The sequence below is a fragment of the Podarcis bocagei genome (assembly GCF_964188305.1).
Source record: "Podarcis bocagei genome assembly, chromosome: 6".
Lineage (NCBI taxonomy): Eukaryota > Metazoa > Chordata > Lepidosauria > Squamata > Lacertidae > Podarcis > Podarcis bocagei.
The window spans coordinates 43217641-43240451 of NC_138130.1; the positions used below are offsets into that span (position 1 = coordinate 43217641).

The 22811-nt window shown below is 40.8% G+C and overlaps 1 long non-coding RNA gene across 1 annotated transcript in view; it reads right to left on the bottom strand.

The window, feature by feature from the left end:
* Window positions 1-7038: 7038 nt before the first annotated feature.
* The window catches only part of LOC308589923, a 36756-nt gene continuing 20983 nt past the window's right edge, over window positions 7039-22811 (bottom strand). The window contains exons 2-3 of the long non-coding RNA XR_014009558.1: window positions 17098-17139; window positions 7039-7134 (exon numbers count right to left, since the gene is read on the bottom strand). This is a non-coding gene — a long non-coding RNA (uncharacterized lncRNA). The remainder of the gene's footprint in view (window positions 7135-17097; window positions 17140-22811) is intronic.

The window sequence follows — 22811 nt, forward strand, 5'->3', positions numbered from 1 at the left end:
TAACTGGAAGCGCTTTCTCAGCAGCTGAGTCTGGAATGTAGTGGAGTGGGCTGGGCATGAGGGCAATGAGCATGGTCCATACATGGAAGGACAGTGAGGAGATGTTTTCCTAGTCTAACATAATTTGCTAAAGTCATGTTTCTATAACTGGCTTCCTTGATGTTTTGCATCCAATTAATTTGGCAGGGGAAACAATACGCTTCAATCAAAGCTTCTAAAATTACTACACTGTGCTCAGAGGGAACCATTCTCAATTTACAAAAGGACTAACAAAAACCCTTGCAATTATCAGTTGGGGGCAGGGTTGACAATATGATGGCAGCAAATCTACTGATTGTATATGCAGCGTAATCCTATTTTTCAGGGCAGAGGGGTTAATTGAAGAAACAATTAACTGTATTGCTGCCTGATTCAGAAAGTAAATGTATGCTTGTTCAAGGATTTTATTTTGACTTAGAAGGTGAAGCCCTGGGATTTCTCGATTTGAATGGTGTATGGATTGAGAAAAATCCCCCACCCTCGGGTTCTTGATTGCTTTTAAACAAAGCTTTTAATTAGACTTCTTGTTAAGGCACACAATCAGATAGCTCGTTGTTTTGAATTTGTTTACATAAACCTCTGGCACATTATTTATTTTCTACGGATCTTCACAAGTGAAAAGAGAGGAGTGTCACTTACAGCAGAAAAGGGCTCATCTGACAGGCACTGCAGATTTTTCTTTTGTGTAGTCTCTCCCTCCCCATCCCACCTCAAGCCAAGAATCAGACATCTTTGCTGTAGACTGGATATAACAGTACAGCAGAATGCTACAAAATAACCTACACCTTCTCATCCACACATGGGGAAGGGCCTTGGCTCATTAGTAGATCATCTGATTTGCATGCATAAGGTCCCTAGGGCTGGGCAAGGCTCCTGTCTGAAACCCTGGAGAGGTGCTGCCAGTCAGTGTAAGAATACTAAGGTAGATAGTCTGATCAGTATAACACTGAATTATCTAAAATTACTTAACAATAAAGGATAGTCTCATGTCAGGGCAGGTTCAGAAAGGCAACTTATTTTCATGGTATGTGGGTAAACATCTATTCCGTTTATTACTACCTGGATGTACCAGATAGATTACCAATGACAAAGTGCCAACATCTCTGAATAGCTCAGTTGGTTAGAGCATGGTGCTGATAACACCAAGGTTGCAGGTCTGATCCCTGTATGGGACAGCTGCATATCCCTGCATTGCAGGGGGTTGGACTAGATGATCCCCAGGGTCCCTTCCAACTCTATGGAGTTCAGAGACCTGTGGCCTCCAAATGTTCCTGGACTACAGCTCCCATCACCCTGACCTTTAGCCATGCTGGCTGGGACTCCTGAGAGGTGGAGTCCAGCAATAGCTTAAGGTCCACAGTTTCCCCATCTCTGGTGAAGTAGAAGGGTCTTACAGATAGCTGTAAGCACCACAACCCTTTCCACAAAAAGGCATGATTGGTGGCAAACCAGGAGTTTGTGCAGGCTCTGCTGCACTGTAATGTTTAGAAATCCGCTCTGTGTTTTTTGAGAAGTTGTACAATACCAGAATCATACCATAGTAGTTCCCACACGCCACAGCTCTGACATATGGAGATCTGGGCTAGCTCTAAACCAGATTAGACTCACCCAAGCCCTATTTGGCCATTTCCCCTCACATGATTCCAGTCAGATCAGGGAGAAAAACAGAAGTGCATTTGTTTTCCCCTTCCCATCTAACGTGCTCCAAATTTATTTTCTACAGATCTTCGTGAGTGAAAAGAGAGGAGTGAGAGGAAGAGTGGCAAGGGTCTTCCCCCCTTGGGTCTTGCCCCCTCTGTCGTTTCCCCAGCAGTCAGACCCTGCAGCCACCCACATACTGTATTAGTGCTGAACTTCTGGTGCAATTAAATAAAGAAATTCCTGTTGGGAGTGTAACTTTTAAGGAACCTATGCTGAAAATGTGACATTTTTGCTATCTTGCACTGAAACAACAGTGACAACACAACAGGCTTAATTTAAGGTCGATGTCACAATAACCCAGCCTTTTTAGTTACCATGAAAGTGTTGGTTTCTGCTTTCCTTCACTGTGCAGCGAAAGGGCTTGTCACGAGACAGGTGTTTACATTCCACAGTCTGTACTGTTGGAGTTTCTCACGGGAAAGGGAGGCTGGATGTGACGTACACTGGTTTCCTGTTTTTCACTGTGTGATTCTCTCCGAGCTGTTGAGGAGAGAGGATGCATTTTTCTGCTCCGGCAGAGGCAAGATGTCTTTCTGTAATATACCAGCTTTGAACTGTAAATAAAAGCAATATAGAGTATGCAGCACGTACTCCTCATCCTTCCGCTGGCCAAGGGACTCTGCTTTAATCAACAGAAAGATGAAGCTATAAATAAGTCCGGTATTATTTCAATGCATCCCTTGCAAAAACACCAAAAGCAACTGGTGGGTGGGGAAATGGCTCTAGAGGAGAATGAAAGATTACTTTTGTGACTTTCCGTCAACCCGCTATAAAGCTAGCCTGATGAATAGAGTCAGAAATAGAGAGGAACAACATTTCACTACCATCTACCCTTCTGCGATAAGCCAGCCTCACTGACATAGGTCAAAACCAAGGGTACTCGCCAAGATGCAAATGTAGATAAGATGTCATTTATTACACAAGGGTGGTGCCTATTGAAAAAACAACAATTACAACAACACCTGATAGACTGATAAGAAGCACTTTTAGCAGGAAACTCTGAGCATTGCAATGGTTGCAGACAGAAATCTCTGAGGTCTTTCAAAATGAACTGGTGAAGCTGCATTCTTGCTGTTGAGGCTGATGGCAAACTTATTTAATTTTTAGACAGGTGTCACAGTTGAATTAAATGGTGCTCTGCATACAATATATTGGTTTAAAACAGCCACACGTGAGAGTCAGACAATGAGGAATATAGGTGCACTTCTTTAAAGTGGATGCAAACTAAACTGCTCCTATGGAGTCAGGTGAATCAAGCCACACAATACAAAATGTGCCAGATACGGCTAACATGTGGGCCAACATCCAAACAACAACAGTAACAACACAGGTGTAGGGACTTGGAAACTCACCCAGAAATACATGCAATCATTGCTAGTCAATGTCTCTTGTACCCCATGCCATTTCCCACCAATATCCACTCTATATGACTTAAATCCAGACTAGGTTAGTTGAACTTGGGTCCCACAGACAATAATGGGACATGTTAATTATCACTTAAGTTCCAGGCTAAGCTAAGTTACACAAGCATTGTCCTGTATATTCATAAAACAACTCAGTGCTTTTCTACCTTTCTGTTTTTAGATACTCCTTCTACTGCACAGACTCATATTTGGTTAATTTTAAAGAAGGAAGTGGGGTAGAAATAATAAAACAAAAATTAAATGATCAAACATTTCAGGATGGAGTTTTAGTTCAGGTCTTAGCATAGGTGGTGCATCAGTCCCACTTGCTGGGTCTTATCATTGCTCAGAGTGACCTAGACCATACCTTAAGCAACTTGTGCATTACAAGGGGAGATTATTGAGGGAAGCCGTAGTAGGCTACTTCTTTTCCAGAAAACTTGTCAGCCATGACTGATCTTCTCATTGAGGAACCTCTTGATAAAGTCAGGGAGATGAGCTAATAGTAAATAAGCATTATGCCATTCTGACATACAACATATATTTCAATGCTATGTAGAGGAAGCGTATTTATTTTTCAGTGGGGCCTCTTTTGGTTTCAGTGAGGGAACTGCATTTCTCATAGGGCTGTAAATTAACTGCAGCACTTCAACTGCTTCTAGAGTGTCAACATTTGCTGTTAATACAGGCTTGCTGCAGTATGAATACAGCAGAAGGTGGCAGCATGCTGCATTTACTGAAATGCTATTTAGAGAAAACAGACATCGCACATGCATCCATACACTTAAAACAGCACTAAACTTAACACCATGTGGATGTCCGTAAGGCAAAATATATTCTACAGGGTGGGAAGGCTAGTTTAATTTGCATGTCCCTGTTTAAGCATCTAAGTTCTGGTAAATTCTATTTGCAGTTCCTAACAAAATAACATTTTGAATCAAGAAGTGGCGATTAAGAGCTTTATTAGACTACAATGGAGTGGACGTTTAAGAAGGACTTCTACAAATCCTCTACAAATATGAAAGCCACTCAGATATTACAGTGATATTCCACAAAACTGTGGAATTGCTTCTTCTTCTTTAATAGAACAGAACACTGGTTCTCAGAGTTTCATGAAAGTCAGAAAATTGTTGTAGTCTTCAAGTCAAACACTCCAGTGATGAAGCGATATCCTCTTAAAACCTCAGCTATCTATGATTAGATGCTTCAATGACAGGGAGAGAAGACCTAAGGCTAAAACAGTGAATGGTGTTGTAGTCCAATGCCAAGAAGAGAACAAGGTTTTGTAATCAAATAGACTATCCCTTGGATTAAATTCTTCTTCTGACATTGGGCTGTATCCAGTCATGCCCTTCCATTAAAGGAAGACCTTTCAAACCAGTGAGTGGAGGTTTCCTAGAATGGATGTTCAATTCAATTCAAATTTTGCTGATCCTTCTTCCTTCCATACCACCCTGTGCTACTGGCCTACAAAGAGGTGGTAGAAAAGCAAGACTGAAACCCTAAACATATTTATTTGGGGCAAGGCCCACTGAACCCAGCAGAATTTACTTTTGAATAGGCATGCTTAGGACAGTGCTGTAAATTTAGTATTAGTAAATTTAGTATTGTACTTCTACTTATCTCTTTAAAATTCTGTTAGCATCCAGGAAAAATATTCCTGTGATAAATGTAAACAACTCTGTTCCCTTCAGGCTATACCTCTGTTATTTTCTTGAAAGAGGATTTTATTTTTTATTTGCTGGAAGCCAGCAAACGGCACAGATTGACTGATAATGGGAAATTCTGTAATCCCAGCACTGATAATATTTGAATGTTTTGTGTTTAATAACTATAGTTTAAAATTAGCATTCCAAACTAATTTTGTCTGTAAACTGGATGAAGCATTTAAGAATAAGCCTTGAACAATTTTAGAAACATATATGAGCTCTGTAATTTTTAGATTCATTTGGCTGAAATCCTATACCCAATTACCTGGGAGTAAGGCCCATTGGACCCAACAGGACTTACTTCAGAAGTGACACCTATAAGTTTGTACTGTTAATAAAGAATTCCCAAAATGCAATTCAAGAACAGCAGGTTTGTGTTCACTATTTATCAGTGGGTTATCAGATTGTTTTCAATAGGGGTTGAGTACATAAGAGTCCCTTGGTGAAACTGTTTTGAAAAATGTTTTGGAAAATTCGCAGGAGGGGATTACAATTAGGAAACTGTTTGAAGCACATTATACTTTCCCTAAGGTAGCATGTGAGAGACTTTGCTCCCCAAAGAGTCTACTTGCACCAATTTATATCTACCATGAGGTTTGCCTAAGGTCACCCAAGCAGGTTTTTGTAATACGTCCATCGCTTTTGCTATTCCTTTGCATAGGCTACATAGTTTTTAAAACCAATGGAAACTGTTAGCTTTTTCCAATAACTGGGAAGGCTTTTGAGCTGAATTGTTGCAGAACAATGTTTATCTTAGGACAAGCAGGTGGTTGATGGCATCTGGAGGAGAAAGCCATTTCTCACCTCCATAGAGCAGATCTCAGTGCCGATACTCCGCTGTTCCTATAAATAAATTTCTCCCTTTGGGAGAAAAGAGGATATCAGTCAAGATCAGCTGCACAAATCCGAGATTTGAATTCTCTCCTCTCTTTTGGTTTCAGTGCAAAACTGCTCTGGAGATTTTGCTGTAAATGGAACTTAGGCTTCTTATCAAAGAAAGCCAAACATCAGCTTTAAGTAACTCCTAGGAGCTTGGTTAACTAGTTTACAACCGGGCCATGTTAAGGAGGAGAGGGTGGAGATGGGCAAAGGACCTGCCTCTTCTCAATGGAATCTCACAAAAGTCACCACTGTATCCACACACCTTGCTCTGGGCTGATACCTGGGGCTCCATCTTGTATTACTCAAGGAACCAGATTTGGCCCAGGAACTTCTAGCTGATGATCCCTGCTGTAGGATGTAATTGTTATTATGCTGCCTCTAATCAAACACCTTTTAACTTCATAACATAATGTGCCAATAATTCAGATCTCCTTGATTAAGCAAGGCATCAGATAAGAGGTCTTTAAACACTGCATTTATTAACTCCCTGGATATGTTGAGATTTAAAATTGCAGTTCTTATTGAACAGTATAACCATTTCAGGAAGGAGAGTTTTTGTAGCACTAAATCTTTATGATAAATACAGTACCTAACAGACCTAATAATTGCAGACTGTACTAATTACCTTAAGGAGCTACACTCCAATAATGTACTGAGTAGACAACAAGTCTTCCAGCTTTAGGCCTCTGCTCATTAAGTCAAATTAGTATGATGAATGGAGAAGGTTATTTGGTTACGTCCACAGTTGACAGAGCTTGTTTATCACAAAGGGGGGTAGAGTTTAGCAGAAAAATAAAGAATAACTAAGAATTATGTTCCATTTTCAAGCAAAGAAAGCAAAACTGTATACAAGGCATAATTTCACTTCCAGTTACAACTGGGATCTCCCAAGGTTCTTCCATCACAACAAATCATGAATTAGGATTTCTACTTGTCTATAAGAAAATGCCCTTGAAAGGGTGCTCTGTAAGGCGCCCAGGTCTGAAGAGATTTAGAGTGAAGCTGAAACATGTAGTCATTCTGTGTAAAGTCACCCTTGGTATTAAAAGCCTTTGACTGGCTCTCTGGTGATTTGGTAGTACTTGTGGAACAGTGTTCAGAGAAAGTACTTGGAACATGTTAAGAACTCTTGAAGCACTGATTTTAGTTACAAAGCCCAATTAGGAACACAGACTGAAAAACATAATTGAGGACATCTCAATGAAACAAAACCCTTCTTCTTCCTCCTCCTCCTCTTCTTCTTTTTCTTAACTTGCCCTACATGTTCTTCTCTTTTCATATTCCCAGTCCTCCATTACACCTACAGTCTGCTTTCAACAAAGAATTAGACCCTCCAGGGATGGACAAGGTAGATATTATTTTCGCATACAGGCCTGAATCTGAAAAGTTTTGGAGTGGAACTGAAATACAAGAATACAGAAGAAAAGATGCTATTGTCCTGATTCCCACCCAACACACAGAGGTGGAAGGGCACTTACCTAGAAGCAAGCAAGATGCATTTATTCAGGTAAGTTATGGTACAAGCTCAGCAGCTAACACAGCACTCAGGAGAAACAATTAAGGAGTGAAATGCAGAACTGGATGCAAGTGCCAAAGAGGTCCCAATAAGTTTCCCTGCTCTTCCTGTCAAGGTTTTAAAGACAAAGCGTGATGTGCTCACTCATGAGACTCTCTTGCCTTGTAGGAATATTAATATTGCAAGCTCACAATCCATCGGGGCAGGTGGGCCTGCTCACATCTGTGAAGGAACGACATGGGTTTTGGCAACAAGTTTGCGCTCTCCTGAGAGTTGAGAGTTGTTCGGAGACCCAAATTCCCTTCACAGAGCTACAATTCCCAAAGTGATTTAACATGTTGGGCTTCCCCACCCACGAGGCAAGGTGAGGTGACTGCCTCAGACAGCAGAATCTACAGGAGCAGCAGCTCCCAATGTAGATATGTATGCCCCTGCCCTTGTTCCTGATGTAGATCTTCACTCACCCCTTCTTACCTGGTGGGGAGGGTGCCATTTTGTAGTTTGCCTTGGGTGTCAAAATGTCTTGGACTAGCCCTGTCAACAAGCAATCCACTCTTCCCAGAGAACTCTGGAAATTGAAGTTCTGTGAGGGGAACAGGGGCCAACTCTCAGCACTCCTAACCACAGTCCCCAGGTGCACTCCCCCCACACTCCTCTTCCTCCGCCAGTGGGTATCAAAACCAGAAGCTATGGGTTTTTCAAGTAGTGATTTTAAATGGAGAAATAAGCAAGCCAATGTAATATTTTAAAGACTAGATTTACTCAGGAGCATCTGCTGTCATAGGTCAGAGATGTGTGGGCCCAGTGGCATAGCCATTCTGGTCCTCTCACCAGTGCATTCACAAAGCCTTGTTCTTGTCTTTACCTGAATCCTGCCAGGCGGCTATTGCCATGATCCTCCTCACTGACCAAATCATTCCCATATTTATGGAATGGAGCACAATATTACTATTGTGTTATCCACATTCACTATGGCACTTCCAATCCTATAAATGTTCACTCACAGGCAAGGCATCGCCCCTGATTGGTGGGCAACAGTAGGATGTCCATCATTTTTATGCCCTTTCTGTATTGTCTGGTTATTTGTTTAATTATCTTCTCTCCCCTCAGGCCAAGTGTACATCAGATACGGGTGCCATTCTGCCAGTGTAGCAACAGTACCTCTCCTGACCTGGCATGATATGAGCATAGGATTACTCCATTGCACAGAAAGGTGCATAGCCTTTTTCGTATATCCACAGGCCTAACAGTTCACATTATTATGAGCATTGTTATAAGCTCATCTTTAAACAATGATTCCCCACCCCAGCGCAATGGGGAATTTGACTTCTAGCAAGAGGTTATCATCCCTTTACATCAAAAGAGAAAGGTAATTTATTCTTGTCAGTTGCCTTCAAGTAGCATGTCATTAAAATGATACCTTTATTGCACACATTCATTTACATGACATCTTAAGTCATATCCATCTGTCAGATGAAACAGATAAAAGAACTAGCTGTCCTTCAAAAGGGCCCTCTTTTTTTACTATTCATAAAGTTCTGTCAAAAATCTTTTTTATTATGAGGATGTCCAACCTATCAATGGAACGGCCACTCCCCAACCCCCAACAATTTCTTTTTTAACAGACTCTTGTCAAAAAATGAAAGCCTCATCTGAAGGGAAGGTCTGGACTAGGATTACCAGCCAAAGACGACCAGCATAGCGGCAGACACAAGCACTCCCTTTAATGTACTCCCCAAGGATGGCTTCAGGTAGAATTTATGTGTGTGATGCATTCCATAAGAGTCTGGAATCTCAGTAGCAAGCCATTTTATCTTCAGAAGCTAGAAATAAAAGCAGCATGATTCGCAATGGCCAGAGAACTTGTTCATTTGTGAGATGCCTAACAAGTCTAAATAGTTTTAAACTGCAATTATAATCCTAATTATATGTGGACAAGCATAGTGCAGTTTTGTGTGTCCCAATAAGTGGGCTGTGGGCACTTTGTGCAGTAGCGGCTGGTGTTGTGGGGTGAAGCCATGAACCCACTATCTCAATACTGGCATCACTACAGATTGGCTCCACTGGTGTGTTTATATGACCTTGGCCTTGCCGCCATCCCACCCTGTGCATGTAGATAAACAAAATACATACATTTTTACACACACTTCCCCCAACATATGCATTTTTCTGCAAGTGTTTTGGCTGGAAAACTGCAAAATTTACAGTGCTGGACATTTTGAAGGATAACCCTGTTTCAGTTCATATACTGATTTGGAAGATACAAATTAGGTGTGCATTAAGAAGTGTGACCTGAAGTGCATTTCTTCCTCATCCCTAGACATCACACACAGCTCTGTCCTCTGGAGACTTGCCACAACTCTCTATCACATACCATATGCACCCGAGGTGCCCACTCTGCCAAATTATAGAGCTGCCCCTGGAGAACCAGCTCTCCTGCCCATGGATAGTCCCTTACAAGTTCTTAGAAGTGCCCCCAGCCCTCAATATTCCCATTGGTTCAGGAGATATGGGACTGGACCATCTGTTTCAAGAGATGGCTTCTGCTTGTGCCCTAGGAATTACTATTCTGGGCAAACTAGTAGTCCATTCGATTCAACATTTTGTCTGTCAAGCATTGCCTTAGAAAAGGTTCCCACAACTGAGCCTTCTCATTAGATGTCCTCTTATGTTACAGCAGCCTAAGGGGCCAACAAAGCATATTTTAAAACAATACAGCCTCTTACAAGTCCTGCATGTGTCCTCCGGATATTGCAATGTGCTGATTTGCCTGCAGTCATTCAGGAGAATGGTGGAAATTCCAGTAACCTAAGAGAATACACTATTACTGATATTATTTCCTGTAAGGGTTGATGATTCATTAGCTGCAAAAGTTCCTTAATCTCACAAATGGCTAAATAGCCTTAAGAACATGTTCCCATGCCAAGGATCAGCTTTATCAGGACAGCACAACTTCAACTTAATGCTTCATTTCTATCTTTACTGCAATCTTAAGCAGCTGCCAGCTTATTCTAGCCACCTTCTGTACAGTAAGAGCAGACTTCTATTTAGGCAAGAATTTATCAGCCAGGCAGAGAGCATTTGATTTACATTGCTCTAGAGGTAAGAGGAGTATGGGTTGGAGGGAATGTTTGTCTCTATTAGTTTTCTTGCTTAGTATGATCAAGCAAAGTTGCAACCAACCTGCCTGCTTCCAGGCAGAAGCAAGGAGGATTTTGCTTTTTGAGAGAGGGGGAGCAAAGTGGGGGCATAGTCCAGCCAAAGTCAAGCACTTAAAAGTTCTATTAATTGGGAGAATTGAGCAGCCCCATTTCTCTCCCTTTTAATGCAGTTGCTTGTCTTCATAATTTCTCCTACAAGCCAGTCAGCTCTGCTCAGTATTCTGCTGTAAACTGGAACTGAATCCTATGTGCTAAGGCTTAGTCTGCTGCAAAATGTTGTGTGTGCGTGTGTGTGCGTGTGTGTGTGTGTGCGTGCGCGTGTGTGTAACAGAATCCTAAGTATGGGGGTCGGGAAATATCACAAAGAGAATCAGAGGAGGCAAAGTGTGTTTATTCCAAATATGATGTTATGATTGTTAAAAAAGAAAAGACTAGTAAGATGGGAAACTATGGGCAACCTGGACTATATACACCTTGTAAGAACCTGTATAATGTCAAAAATAATTTAATTGACCTATGGAAACATTACATTGCTCACTTCGCAGTATGTTGATTGCAAATAATTGGGGTCTATCCTTTCCTTACCACTTCCTTCTGTTTCCTGTGCTTTTCCAACCCCTTGTTTGTTTATATATGCCTTTATCTATTTCTGCCTTTTACTCAGATGTATTTATGTTCAGATTGAAACTGAATTAAGAAATTAGAGAAGAATAATGGGATGGATGTCAGCAACTCTGCCCCCTCTTCCCCTCCTGCCAAAAATGTTGAACAATTTCCATGATACTTTGTTCAATATTATTTTATTTTCTGGAGCTATGTACTTTCCTTTGTCTATACTAGAGAACACATGTAGCCATATAGGTATTTCAACCAGTGGTTTTCAACCAGTGTGCCATGGCACCCTATGATGCCTTGAATGATTATCAGGGGGGCCACGGGCAACACTGGCCTCTGTCCCTCTTTCCTTCCCTCCCTTCCTCTGATGCCCTCTCATGTTTCTGCCTCCCCAAGGCGTGCACAACTGTTTATTGCAGCAGCCCTGGCTATAAGCTCTGCAGGTGAATGGTGCCTCTGAGAAGCACCTCTCTTTGGGGTGGGGGTGGGCAGCTCAGATACCAGCAGCAGCTGCCCAGAGGACTCCCCAGGAGAAGGGAGAGGAGAGAGGAGGCTGAGGGAACACTCCACAAGGGAGGGTGTTTGAAAAATGGGGAGAGGCTGCCAGCTCTGCAGACAAGGGGTGACATAACTGGGCTCCTGAGCCACTGGGTTGCCACAGAAAGAATGTAGCTGGTCAAGGGAGCTGTGGATTCAAAAAGGTTGAAAACCTCTAATTTACACCACTGTTGCCCATCAGTAGTACTACCCCACTACAGCAAACCTGCCTGCTCTAAGTATTCCTCATTCCATCTGTTCTTTACCCTATTGACATTGAAAAGGCAATTATGCAAGAGCAGTGAATGTATAGAGGTGGCTTCTTTAATCATCTTGAAGGATCCTAAGTGGCAAGAAAAACAATTGCTGTCCTTATGCAGTGCTGGATGGGCATTGAAAGTATTTGGTGTTGACACCTTGAACATATTCAGAGATATTTTAAGGTGTGGTATAGATTTCTGTTGTTTTTTTTATTTAAAAAAATGGACATTTTAAAATTATGTTGCTCAAAGTTAGTTTTGTCTCAATTTAAGCGGCTCCGCATAATCATAACAAATCTTATTGGAAGGCCTATATGTAGAAACACAAAAGGGACTGCGTTTAAGTCATCTTTATAAATGTCTTGCCTAAGCAGTGTTTATCATGCACTCCAACTTTATACAATGCTGATAAAATGACTTATGGCAGCTTTAAATCTGGTCAGGTTGGGCTGCACTTTGCAAGCTGCAGGTACTGCAGAACACACGCTTGAAATGGTCTGGAACAGAGATATAAGTGGCATTTTTATGTACCATGGGCACAAGAAGGTGAAATATTTTTGCCTTACTAACCACAACAGGGAATGTTTATCTGAGGGCCAAATTAAAATAAACACTGAGCTGGATATAACTCTGGTTTCCTCAGGTCACTAACACCCCTTTACAAGAGGCAGTTGCAATCTGCCTCAGAAGACTTGGGAAAAAGAAAAAAGGAGCAGGGTTTCAAACCTTTCCCCCTTTACTGGCTTTCTGCATAAAATTGCCCCCAGCTGTTTTCCCTCCATGGGGAAAAAAGATACAAATACCTAGTTTTCTGTTCTTTAAAAAATGAAGGGGTGTGTGTGCACAGCTTTGACTGCATTTCAATATATATTCACAGGTAAGTCCCACTGAATTCCCTGTGGAACACCCTCCCATCAGATGTCAATGAGATAAAGAACTACACAACTTTTAGAAGACATCTGAGGGCAGCCTTGTATTGGGAAGTTTTTAATGTTTGACGTTTTATTATGCTCTTATTATGTGTTGGATGCTGCCGAGAGTGGCTGGGGCAACCCAGCTAGATGGGCGGGGTATAAATAATAAAATTATTATTATTATTATAATCATCATTAGGGGTTACTGCTGCATAGATAGGCAGCAAATATATTCATAAGAAACCACACATCGACCATTGTACAAACCACCGGCAGAAAAAAGAGGCAATGAAGATGTTGCTAATTCCAGTTGGATTTGGTTTTGTAAGGGCTGCTTTACTGTTGTTCCCAGTAGATCTAAGCAAATTTGTTGAATTTATTAAGCAGGGATGGACAGACCAGTCTATTTTTGCTCCATGTCAGTTTCACAAACTATTCACTCAGATGTCCATTCTGTCCTGTCTTCCCATTAATTGAGTGTGTTTTTTCCTTAAAAAATGCTGCCAATGTATGCATTTCTAAACATATTTTCCCATAAAATGCATTTTTTCTCTCCACATGCATGTTTGTGTTTGTTTTTGTTTGTGTTGTTTGTGTGTGTTTTTCTCCACATGCATGTTTGTGTTTGTCTTACAAAATTTGGGGAAATGCTAAATCTAAAGAGATAATTCAGTTCTGATCCATGTATTAGTCCTGGAGGTGCAGATTAAGTCAGTTCACGTAACACAACAACCAAGTGAAACTCTCTTCCATCCCTAATAAAAAGGAGCAACACTTGATAGGCATCACATCAATTTAACCTCACGTAAAACACTGGATAGTCACTGAATATGTCTCTTCCATAAGAAACATACAGCTTCCACACTAATTTATTCAGCCCATTTATAGACCGCTTATAACTCACAGATCTCATAGCAGTTTACAATAAGGAAAATTCCATCGCATAATCAAAATACAGTAATGCGCAATTTCAAATGAATGACATTTTAAAAAATCCAAACAGATAAGGGATTTTCAAAGGTAACCAAAATGTTATCTATTCCTAGAGTTAAAAAAGAAGTACTGTAATTTTTTACCCTTTCCTCATGTGAAAGGCTGTGGACTCTTCCTGATGAGCTGTGCCTCATTCTTTCACGTTTTATTTGGGTCCAGACAGTTTTGCCACTACCTTTGTGTAATCAGCCTGGGTTTTCCCATTCCTAGCGATTATCCCACACTCTCCACTACTGTAGAAAATTCTAGTTTTAACAAAATAATTTAACAGTACCAGAAAGTCCACAGATGTGGACTTTCTCATCTCTATTCCCTTTTTTAAAAAGTTCCTTCTGCCTGATTCTTTCTACATGATTAATTACTTCTTCATTCCACTAATGCTAATATGATTGGTCCCAAATTATAGGGGTGTGTGTGTATGTGTGTGTGTGTGTTTTCAAGTACTCTGGTTGCAAACACAGGAGGAATTTCCATTTCAGATCAGGCAAAAAATCAATTTATTTGTTTTAGCACAGAAAATGCACACCCCCAAAGGGAAAGTCACTCTGCATAAGCTCCTTTACTATCTCATGTTGGGAAGTGAGCACAATTTCTGGAAATGATTTAATAAAGAATTTCACTAGTGTGGTAACTTTGTTGCAATTCCAGATGCACCAAAAATGGAAAAGTAAAAATGATACAGCCTGAAGAGCCCTCTGCCTGAAAGGGTGCGATATATTACTTGGTGATGGTACCCCTGGCTTTACTCCTAAAGGCAGAAAATGCCACTAATGTTATTTCTGACCCCTTTGCCCTCTGATCCAACTGAAGTACATGAAAACTGCCCACACTTCCTCTATTTTGAGTCGCATTTAAATACAATTTGCTACAAAAATGTGATTCACGATTAGGAAGCTACTTGATGTCAAGTCAAACCAATGATACATCTAGCTCTATGTTGTTTACATAGATAGGCAAGCACTGCTGAGATAGAAGCCTCTTCCAACCCTGTCCAGGGATACCAGGTATTAACATGAGGGCCTCTAGTATGCAAAGCGTGTATGCAAAGCACTGAACTACAACTCCTTCAGCCAGTTAAGCACGTTCAGGACGCATCTATTTCAATAGGAGAGATTTAGATAGGTGCTTTGCTGCCTAATCCTAATGCAGTGCTAGGCATGCCTCATTGATTTCAATGGCCTAAAACATGCTTCGCTCGACAATGTGTTGGGTTGTAACTCTCCCACTGAAAGCATATTAATGGAACTTCAAAACAGCAATACATTTCTTAAAAATGGCAATAATCTAAAACTCCATGAGATGAGACATTAGATGTACCAGTACTTTCAGAGAATCAATCTCTGGAGAACATGGGCTTTAATTGCTTAACTTGAGCTTTAATTCCTTTGCAAACCAGCAAATTTTTACAAAATGAGAATATTAAATCCTAATGGTGATCATTTTAATTGAACTGATAATTATAATTTCCTCCCCTTTGTAATCTGCTTAATTGGATTCCTAGTTAAGGAGCTGGGATATTGTGTGACTATTATTGTAGAATAGGGGTTTCTTACCCCTGTATTTGCCATTGGTCATGCTGAACTGGCACGAACCCCATTATCTTTTCCATCTTGTGTAGTTTTTAAGCAATGATTGGAAGAAGGGTGTTTTTTTCGTTAAATGGGCCATAATGATCCATAGCTCTGGGTCCATGTAACTTGGCTAATTGTAAAGGCTAATTGCCCATTAACCTTTACAATATAGCACTGGCATTCTGCCATTTATTTTTTTTAGTAACTGGTCTCTCATAGTATAGTAAAATGGAAATATACAGGAAAGGAGTCATCTACAAAGGCTTATTGTAGTGATTAGCATGTCAGGGTAACGCTGAATGGATCCAGATTCAAATCCCCCGCTCAGCCCAAAATGTATTCAAAATGACCCTGAAGTCTCTCTCTTGACTTCCTAGGTCATGCTGAAGCTGTTTCTGAGGCCATAGTTAATGCTTGTGTCACTCTACATTTTCCCCCTGGTTTCTTATCCACACAAAGGGTGGGGATAATTCTTGGGCAGCCGAAGAAACGGTTCCTGCTGCAGAAATCCTGATGGGTCTTTGATCTCCCTGGAACCCTCCACCTCTGCCTGGCAGTAGCATCACTGCTGTGCTTTCTTTAGTATAGTAAATACCTCTTTAGTTTGCTCCTGATGCTGCTAGTATTTTCATTTTTGCAATAGATTTCATTCCTCCCGCTCAGGTACCCATAAAAATGTCATAACCTGCAAGAGCTGACATCAGTTGGCACTAACACATTCTTTTAAACACTGCACTGATGACACTACAGTGTTTTTCATGACAGCTTAGGCAATGAACATTTTTCAGCAGCTGTACACTGCCATGATTCAAATGGGAAATGAAAGTTGCACAATATGGTCTTCAGAAAGTAAAGGAACTCATATCCAGTGTATGGTGTGTACTCCACATTGCCCTTCCCTTAACTGACAGTCCTGTTTGGGAAATCTTTTTACACAAAATCCTTGTAGTGCTGCTACAAGCTGGACCACAATGACTTCACCAATCATTGTTACATTGCGACCCTTTTGCCCGTTTCTGTAAGTCATCGCCTTTATTATTTATTCATTCATTTTGAAGCACTCTTTAACCCAAGGGTTCCTAGGGAGGTATGCAATATTCAAGATAAAATACAACATATGAGCAAAAAGCATTAAATATCATAAAAACATTACCAATGACCATAGCTGTCAAGTGTCCCTTATTTGAAGGGACAGTCCCTTATTCCAGCACCATGTCCCGCTGCTGCCCCTTATTGATGGATGCCCCTTAAATGTCCCTTAAAGGATGTCCCTTAAATTTCAAAGGAAGCAGCTCTTCTCCCTCCCTCCCTGCCGGGCAGGGAGGAGGGAGGCTCCAACTGTGTTGCTTGGCTGTGTTGCTCACCCAATAAGGAGTCTAAGAACGACTGGGGGGGTGGAGCTTGCATGCCTTGTGTGGCTAGTTAATGCAAGCTGAGGGGGGTTTTGAATGCTGGACGCCATTTTGTTGCACGTGCTGCTGCAAACTTTGCAGTGCAAAGCCAGGCCGGGGAGCCATCTTAAGTTGAGGCGTCATAGGCCTTGTGGTGCATGTGATTCAGATTCTATTCAGTTGAACCTCTGGTTACAAAGTTGGTTGGACAGTGTTCTCGAAGCTACCAGCATGAGTTTGACCAGACTGCAGGAGGACAGGAAGACTGGAACAGGTGAGGCTGCAGGTCCCTTATTTTGGCTGCTGGTCCCTTATTTTCAAGGCTGCTGGTCCCTTATTTTCAAATCTGTAAGTTGACAGCTATGCCAATGACCATGTTTTTAAAAAGAAACCAATAGAACTCACCAGCAGCAGACCCACAGCTGTCAGCTTATCAGTCTCCAAAACCTGAAGAAAAAGGGACATCTTCAGTTTGTTTATTTTTATTCATTTGCAAAAATTCGTGCTGGTTGTTGACCTGGCCATAGCCTTTCAAATTTTCCCCAATTCAGGAAAAATTCAGGAGTAATCAACATTAGGAGAAAAAAATTCTCATAAGACTGAAAAACTCATAACACTGTTGAATGACTAATCAGTTTAATCAAACGATCTGCTCGTATATTCTGTGCGGCATGCTTTGCTGGACAAATGGCAAATATCTCCATCACTCTCTTTGACATACTATAAACAAAACATTTAAGAGATTTGCTTACAGGAAAAAACTGACAAAAGAACACATGCTTGTGTGTGAATATCAAAATAAACGAGGACCTTTTCTGGATTCAAGCTATTCATATGAATCATTTTTGATGGATAACAACTCTCGGTTATAAATTCAATTCGGCTCTGTACTGAGGAAACATCAACTCTGCTTGATTATAGCGGCATGCACTTGTCCCCTTGCAACTACAATAACTAGTGGAAAGGGTGACATAGAATTCAAGAATTTATTACCAGCTTTGTATCCTAAATGGCTCTGTGGGCCAACTAAGAGCAGGGAGCTTACTGCTGATCTGAAATATAGATAACTGAAAAGTGTTTAGACTTGGTACACTTGCTCATGGATGAACCATAAAATGGATGGTGATGGGGGGGGGCAGGGATATTAAATCACTATGGATAAGACTCCCTAAAGTAGTATAGATCCCAGATTTATTTTTACAGTGCAAATTGAAGGATACCACGCCTGATCCCTTTTCACCCCAATCAGAAGTATCTTTTGGGATCTTCTCACTGCAATAACCTTTGGAATGTTAAAAATATTCATGTCCATGTCCATAAAAATATTCATGAATTTGCATAGGTAGATGATTGGTTGCTGGTGCTGCAACATTTGTGATGCAGTAACTATGAGTTTCTCATGAAAAAACGACTGGATTCTGAACAGCTTTTTTCAAAAACAGACATCACCATTTGAAAACAGAAATAGACAACATGCATTGGTTGCATAATTTGTTTTTTTTAAAATGAAACATCTTTGGACCAGTTCTCACGGTCACATTTTGCTCTCTGAATGGACAGTCCCAGTGATCCTGAGCAGAAGCACCGTTTTCTCAAGATACCTGAATGGGCTAACACGACGTCCTGACATCACACGTGCGTGATGTTACGAGTAGCCAGGCACAGAGCAGAATGCCCTCTTAACATTGAGGGGGCCAGCCACCTCAAAAAATACATTGGGGGGTGAAACTGCCTCATCCTGCTTTAAAATTAGTACCAGCATAGAACTACTATCTTCCCAGCCCTCATTTCATGATCACACCTTAGCCCGTTCCCCACACCCAATTCTGCTGATGGCCCAAAACTAGCCAACTTCTCCTTTTTCATGTCTTAATACGACAGACCCACATCCTGTCTCCATGTCCGATCTAAAACTGCAACCTTGAGTCATGTCCTGTCAGGTACCCAATTTCCCACTAGCCTTTACCATTTTATCTAAGCATTGGTGATGCTATAGATATCAGCTCTGTGATGCTGGTAAGATATTAGTAATTTTGCTTATGCCCTCATCCCGGCAACTGATCCACAGTGTCTGCCTTTTGGAAAACTTTTCTATTTCTTCTCCTTCCCATTCAGTTCCGTTAAATCCATCAGCAATTCTATTTAAATGTAAAACATTTCAAGCAACCTTATAATAGTAAGAAAACCTGAACCTTTCAGCTCATAATACTATTCAGAAGTAGTAAGTTTAAAAGCCTTACATTCTCCCTCGGTAACTGGCAGTGACTAACAGCTTGGGCAAAACACATCAGCTGAGCAGCTCCATCCTCGCCACTCTGCCGGCTGCTACCGGCAACAGGTCCCTTATGTCTGCAGTAGATTTGTATATAACTACTCTGGGCTCAGTTGTGGACATTGTTAATATTGGATCAAAACCGAGATAGCATTTGTCTCATTCATGTATGATAACAGTCATTTTCTTACTTTTTGCATAATGCATTTTGCTGATGCATTATGTAAAAGGAAACCTCCTGGGTGCCTCTTCGCCTTTACCACTTAAAGCCTTGAGTCTGAGAAATTTCTGACCAAAAACAATTGGATAGTAAAACTGAGAATTGAAAAGGAGCTTCCAGATCTGATTATATTGGAGCTTAAATCCCTGGCAGAATCTTATCAGCATCCAGGTCTGTCTCAGGGCTAATCACGTACAATTAATACTTTCACTGTATATTTTTGACACCAGGATAATTTGTGGAAATAGTCCCATGTTGGGAATTCATAACATGGAGTGCAGTCCTTAGCTATAATTTTTGAGTGTCTCTCTTGCTTCATGCTTTGACATACCACAACAGATATCCTGTTTTGTCTTTGAAGGTGGCTTAAAATGTATTGCATGGATTCCATTTCAAATCTGAGAGTACTATTGGAAAGATAGAGGAGAAGGGTAAATGTTATTAGGGACATATTAATGCATTGGTAACAGAGGCCTGGGCTTTGTGTTACAAGAAAAGCTTTGTTGCGGTTATGAGTAAGAAGATGCTCCCGAAAGACATTACAAATCGGCTCCTGAAAGGCTTGTGAAACAATACATAAACTAGCTTTAACTCAGACTCTAGCTGCTACCCTAAAGATAGAAAGCTATCAAAATTTAAGTGGATGATATAATTCCACTTTCCACCCTGCCTTGATTTAATTCCCCCTGTTTAGCCTGGGATGCCGGCTGCAAACTTAACTTTTGCAAAAATCACAATAAAAGATGGGCGAGCTCCTCCTTATTCCCTGTGGAGAGGTAAGCCTGCCTGTCAGTCATTGTGACATCTGCTGTGCTAATAGCAAGTACCTTCTCAGTTGATGCACTTGATAGTGAGCAGCCCAGGAAGAAGACAGCTACAGCAGGATGCTTGAAAAAGTGCAAGACACAAAATCCCTCAAGCTGGCAGCACTGTTGATATTCTGTGCTGGCAGACACAGAGGTTGCGGTGAGATAACCTTCTGTCATCTCTGTGGTTCTCAGCAATGATTTTAACTCTCACAGTGAATAAAGAACACTGAGAACTCAATGTATTCTAGAAAGAGGGTACAAAATATTTAGGGATGAAACAAATGCTGGTGCACATTTTGCAAATCTAAATGAGCCAATAGTCAAATTCAGCTTCCTGAACTTATTTTATCCCGGAATGCATAACTTGATGCTCCACTTCAATATTATCTACATCTGTTAGATGTAGACCTCCAGAGGTCACACATTTTTTGCTGCATAAATTTCTGATATATTAGTAACACCTATTAGGTCTGTTTCATTTGCACAATTTATCAACACACTTCCAACACCCTTATCTCTTGGTCACTAGGGAAAATATTGAATGAACTGGACCACGAAGGACTCTTCTGCTTACTTCTTTCCAAAATAGCCATCAGAATTTATCTACAGATTTAAAAATTCCTAATTATTTAGTTTGTGTCTAAAGTCAGTCTCAAGCATTAGGAAGTATCCACTGTTCCATTTTTATTTCTGAACTTTGTTAAATATTTGGTGCATTAACCATGTTCAGTTCCTGTGTGTCAACCATGTTTGGTTCCTTTACTTCCTTTACACCTTTACCCCACTCTGCATTTATGATTTGCAGGTCCTAGGAGTGGGGGAAATATGACTCAGATTGCATTTAAGGCTGCATGTATTCAATTCTCGCTTTTGGAACCATCCTTCAAAGCTATCCTTCAAAATTTGCACATTTCTGAATTTTGCAATGCAGCTCTCCAGCCAACTAATGTAAAGTGCATATAAACGCACATATTACTGAAAATAGCAGGCTAAACTGTACTATATTAGGGGAAATGCCAGTATTTCCTTTACAACATTGGCAAAGGCTGAATAAGACTTGCCTTTTAGCAAAATGTCTTCCATCTAGCCAGTCTTGAACATCTTATAAAATACAATTTTCCAATCTGCATATTATTTTAAGAAGTACTGTATCAAATGTCATAGCATATATACTTTGTGTATCAAAGTACCATAGATCTACACATTTTCCTTGCCCAGAAATCCAATTATCTAATATTTATAGGGGAGCTGAATTTTGCAGTGTCAACCAAACCTAAACATTTCTCTCTCCATCTATCACCTACCGTTTTCAAGATCTTTCCCATCTTTAGCAGGCTGCAATGGGATTGTAAACTTTCCCTACTGAGATCCATAGGCCCTCTGAACTTCTGTGAATTATATGCCATGATGTATAGCAGCCAATTGTGTTAGGCAAAGTGTGGAATACACTTTTGATGGGGAAGCCTCAAGATAACTTTGACTATTAGCACTCTTGCCCCATGCACAAGATAAAGCGATTCTCTACATGCAGGAGGTCCCAGGTGCAGTCTGTACCATTCACCAGGTAGGGGTGGGAAGGACTCCTCTCTGAAACCCTCAAAAGCCACTGCCAGACAGTGCTGACACAAGCCTGTGGCCTCCATATAATTCCGGATTGTTACGTCCACCAGCCACAGCCTGTATAGCAAATGGTCAAGAATGATCAGTAGCATCTAGAAAGCACCAGGTTGGGAATATTCTGAGATTAAAGATGGGCCAGTGGTCTGACCTGATATAAAGCAGCTTCCCATGTTCCATACATTCAAGTCTATATAAAATCAGCAACATGGATCCCATGCAAAGACCTTTCATTCCCAGCTTTAATTCCACTTTCGAGTTTTGTGATCCAACTTTTGGTAGTCAACTGCAGGATTTTTTATCTCTCTGCATTATTCCAAATTCTTTCTCCCCGTGTGTGTGTGTGTATGTGTATGTGTGTGTGTGTGTGTGTGTGTGTGTGTGTGAGAGAGAGAGAGAGAGAGAGAGAGAGAGAGAGAGAGAGAATGAACATTACATTTTCTTCCTTTTTCTCCAGCCGTCCACAGCATGGCTGCCATCATATCACTCTGTCATCCCACCATCTAGCTATGTTTCTGTGTCTGGATTTCACCCATAGCATAACTAAAATGACATTTACTTGCCCGTCTTTGCACAGATTATGCTACTTCTCTAGGATTACTGCATTTCTTGGCCCTGCAGTATAAGGAGGTTTCTTTCTTTCTTTTTTTAAAAATCACCTGAGGACAATATTTCAAATCCCTTCCAACAGCTGCTGCACTAATTTCAATGGGCAAACAGCCTCCCTCTCAAAATGTGATGAGTCATCCTTCCTCCTAAGGAAGCCATCCGAGCGAGGCAGGGAAATGTCTGGAGCTGCACCAGCATGGAGATGCACCTTTCCCCCCCACAAAATATTTTTCTATACAAAACTGTGAAATCATCCCAGTGATGGAAATAACCACACTACCTTTGACTCAAATGCAAAAACAGAAAAGAGTAAAGCATATTTCAAATGCAGCAGGACCTGCTTACAAACACATAGAAGTGGGATCAAACCTGACATACAAATAGTCAAGGGTTCTCCCCATTCTTTTATCTAGCACCTCAAGATATTTTTTAAAGATTCTGCTGGTCCTTAAAATTATTTCCTCTTCTCATATTTGCATTGCAAAATCTACAGCTCTTCTAGGAAAGATTGCAATATGGGCATTCCAGTATTCACAAGGCAGCATCAAAAGACATCTATTATGGAATGAATAGTGTTTCATATATAGAATTC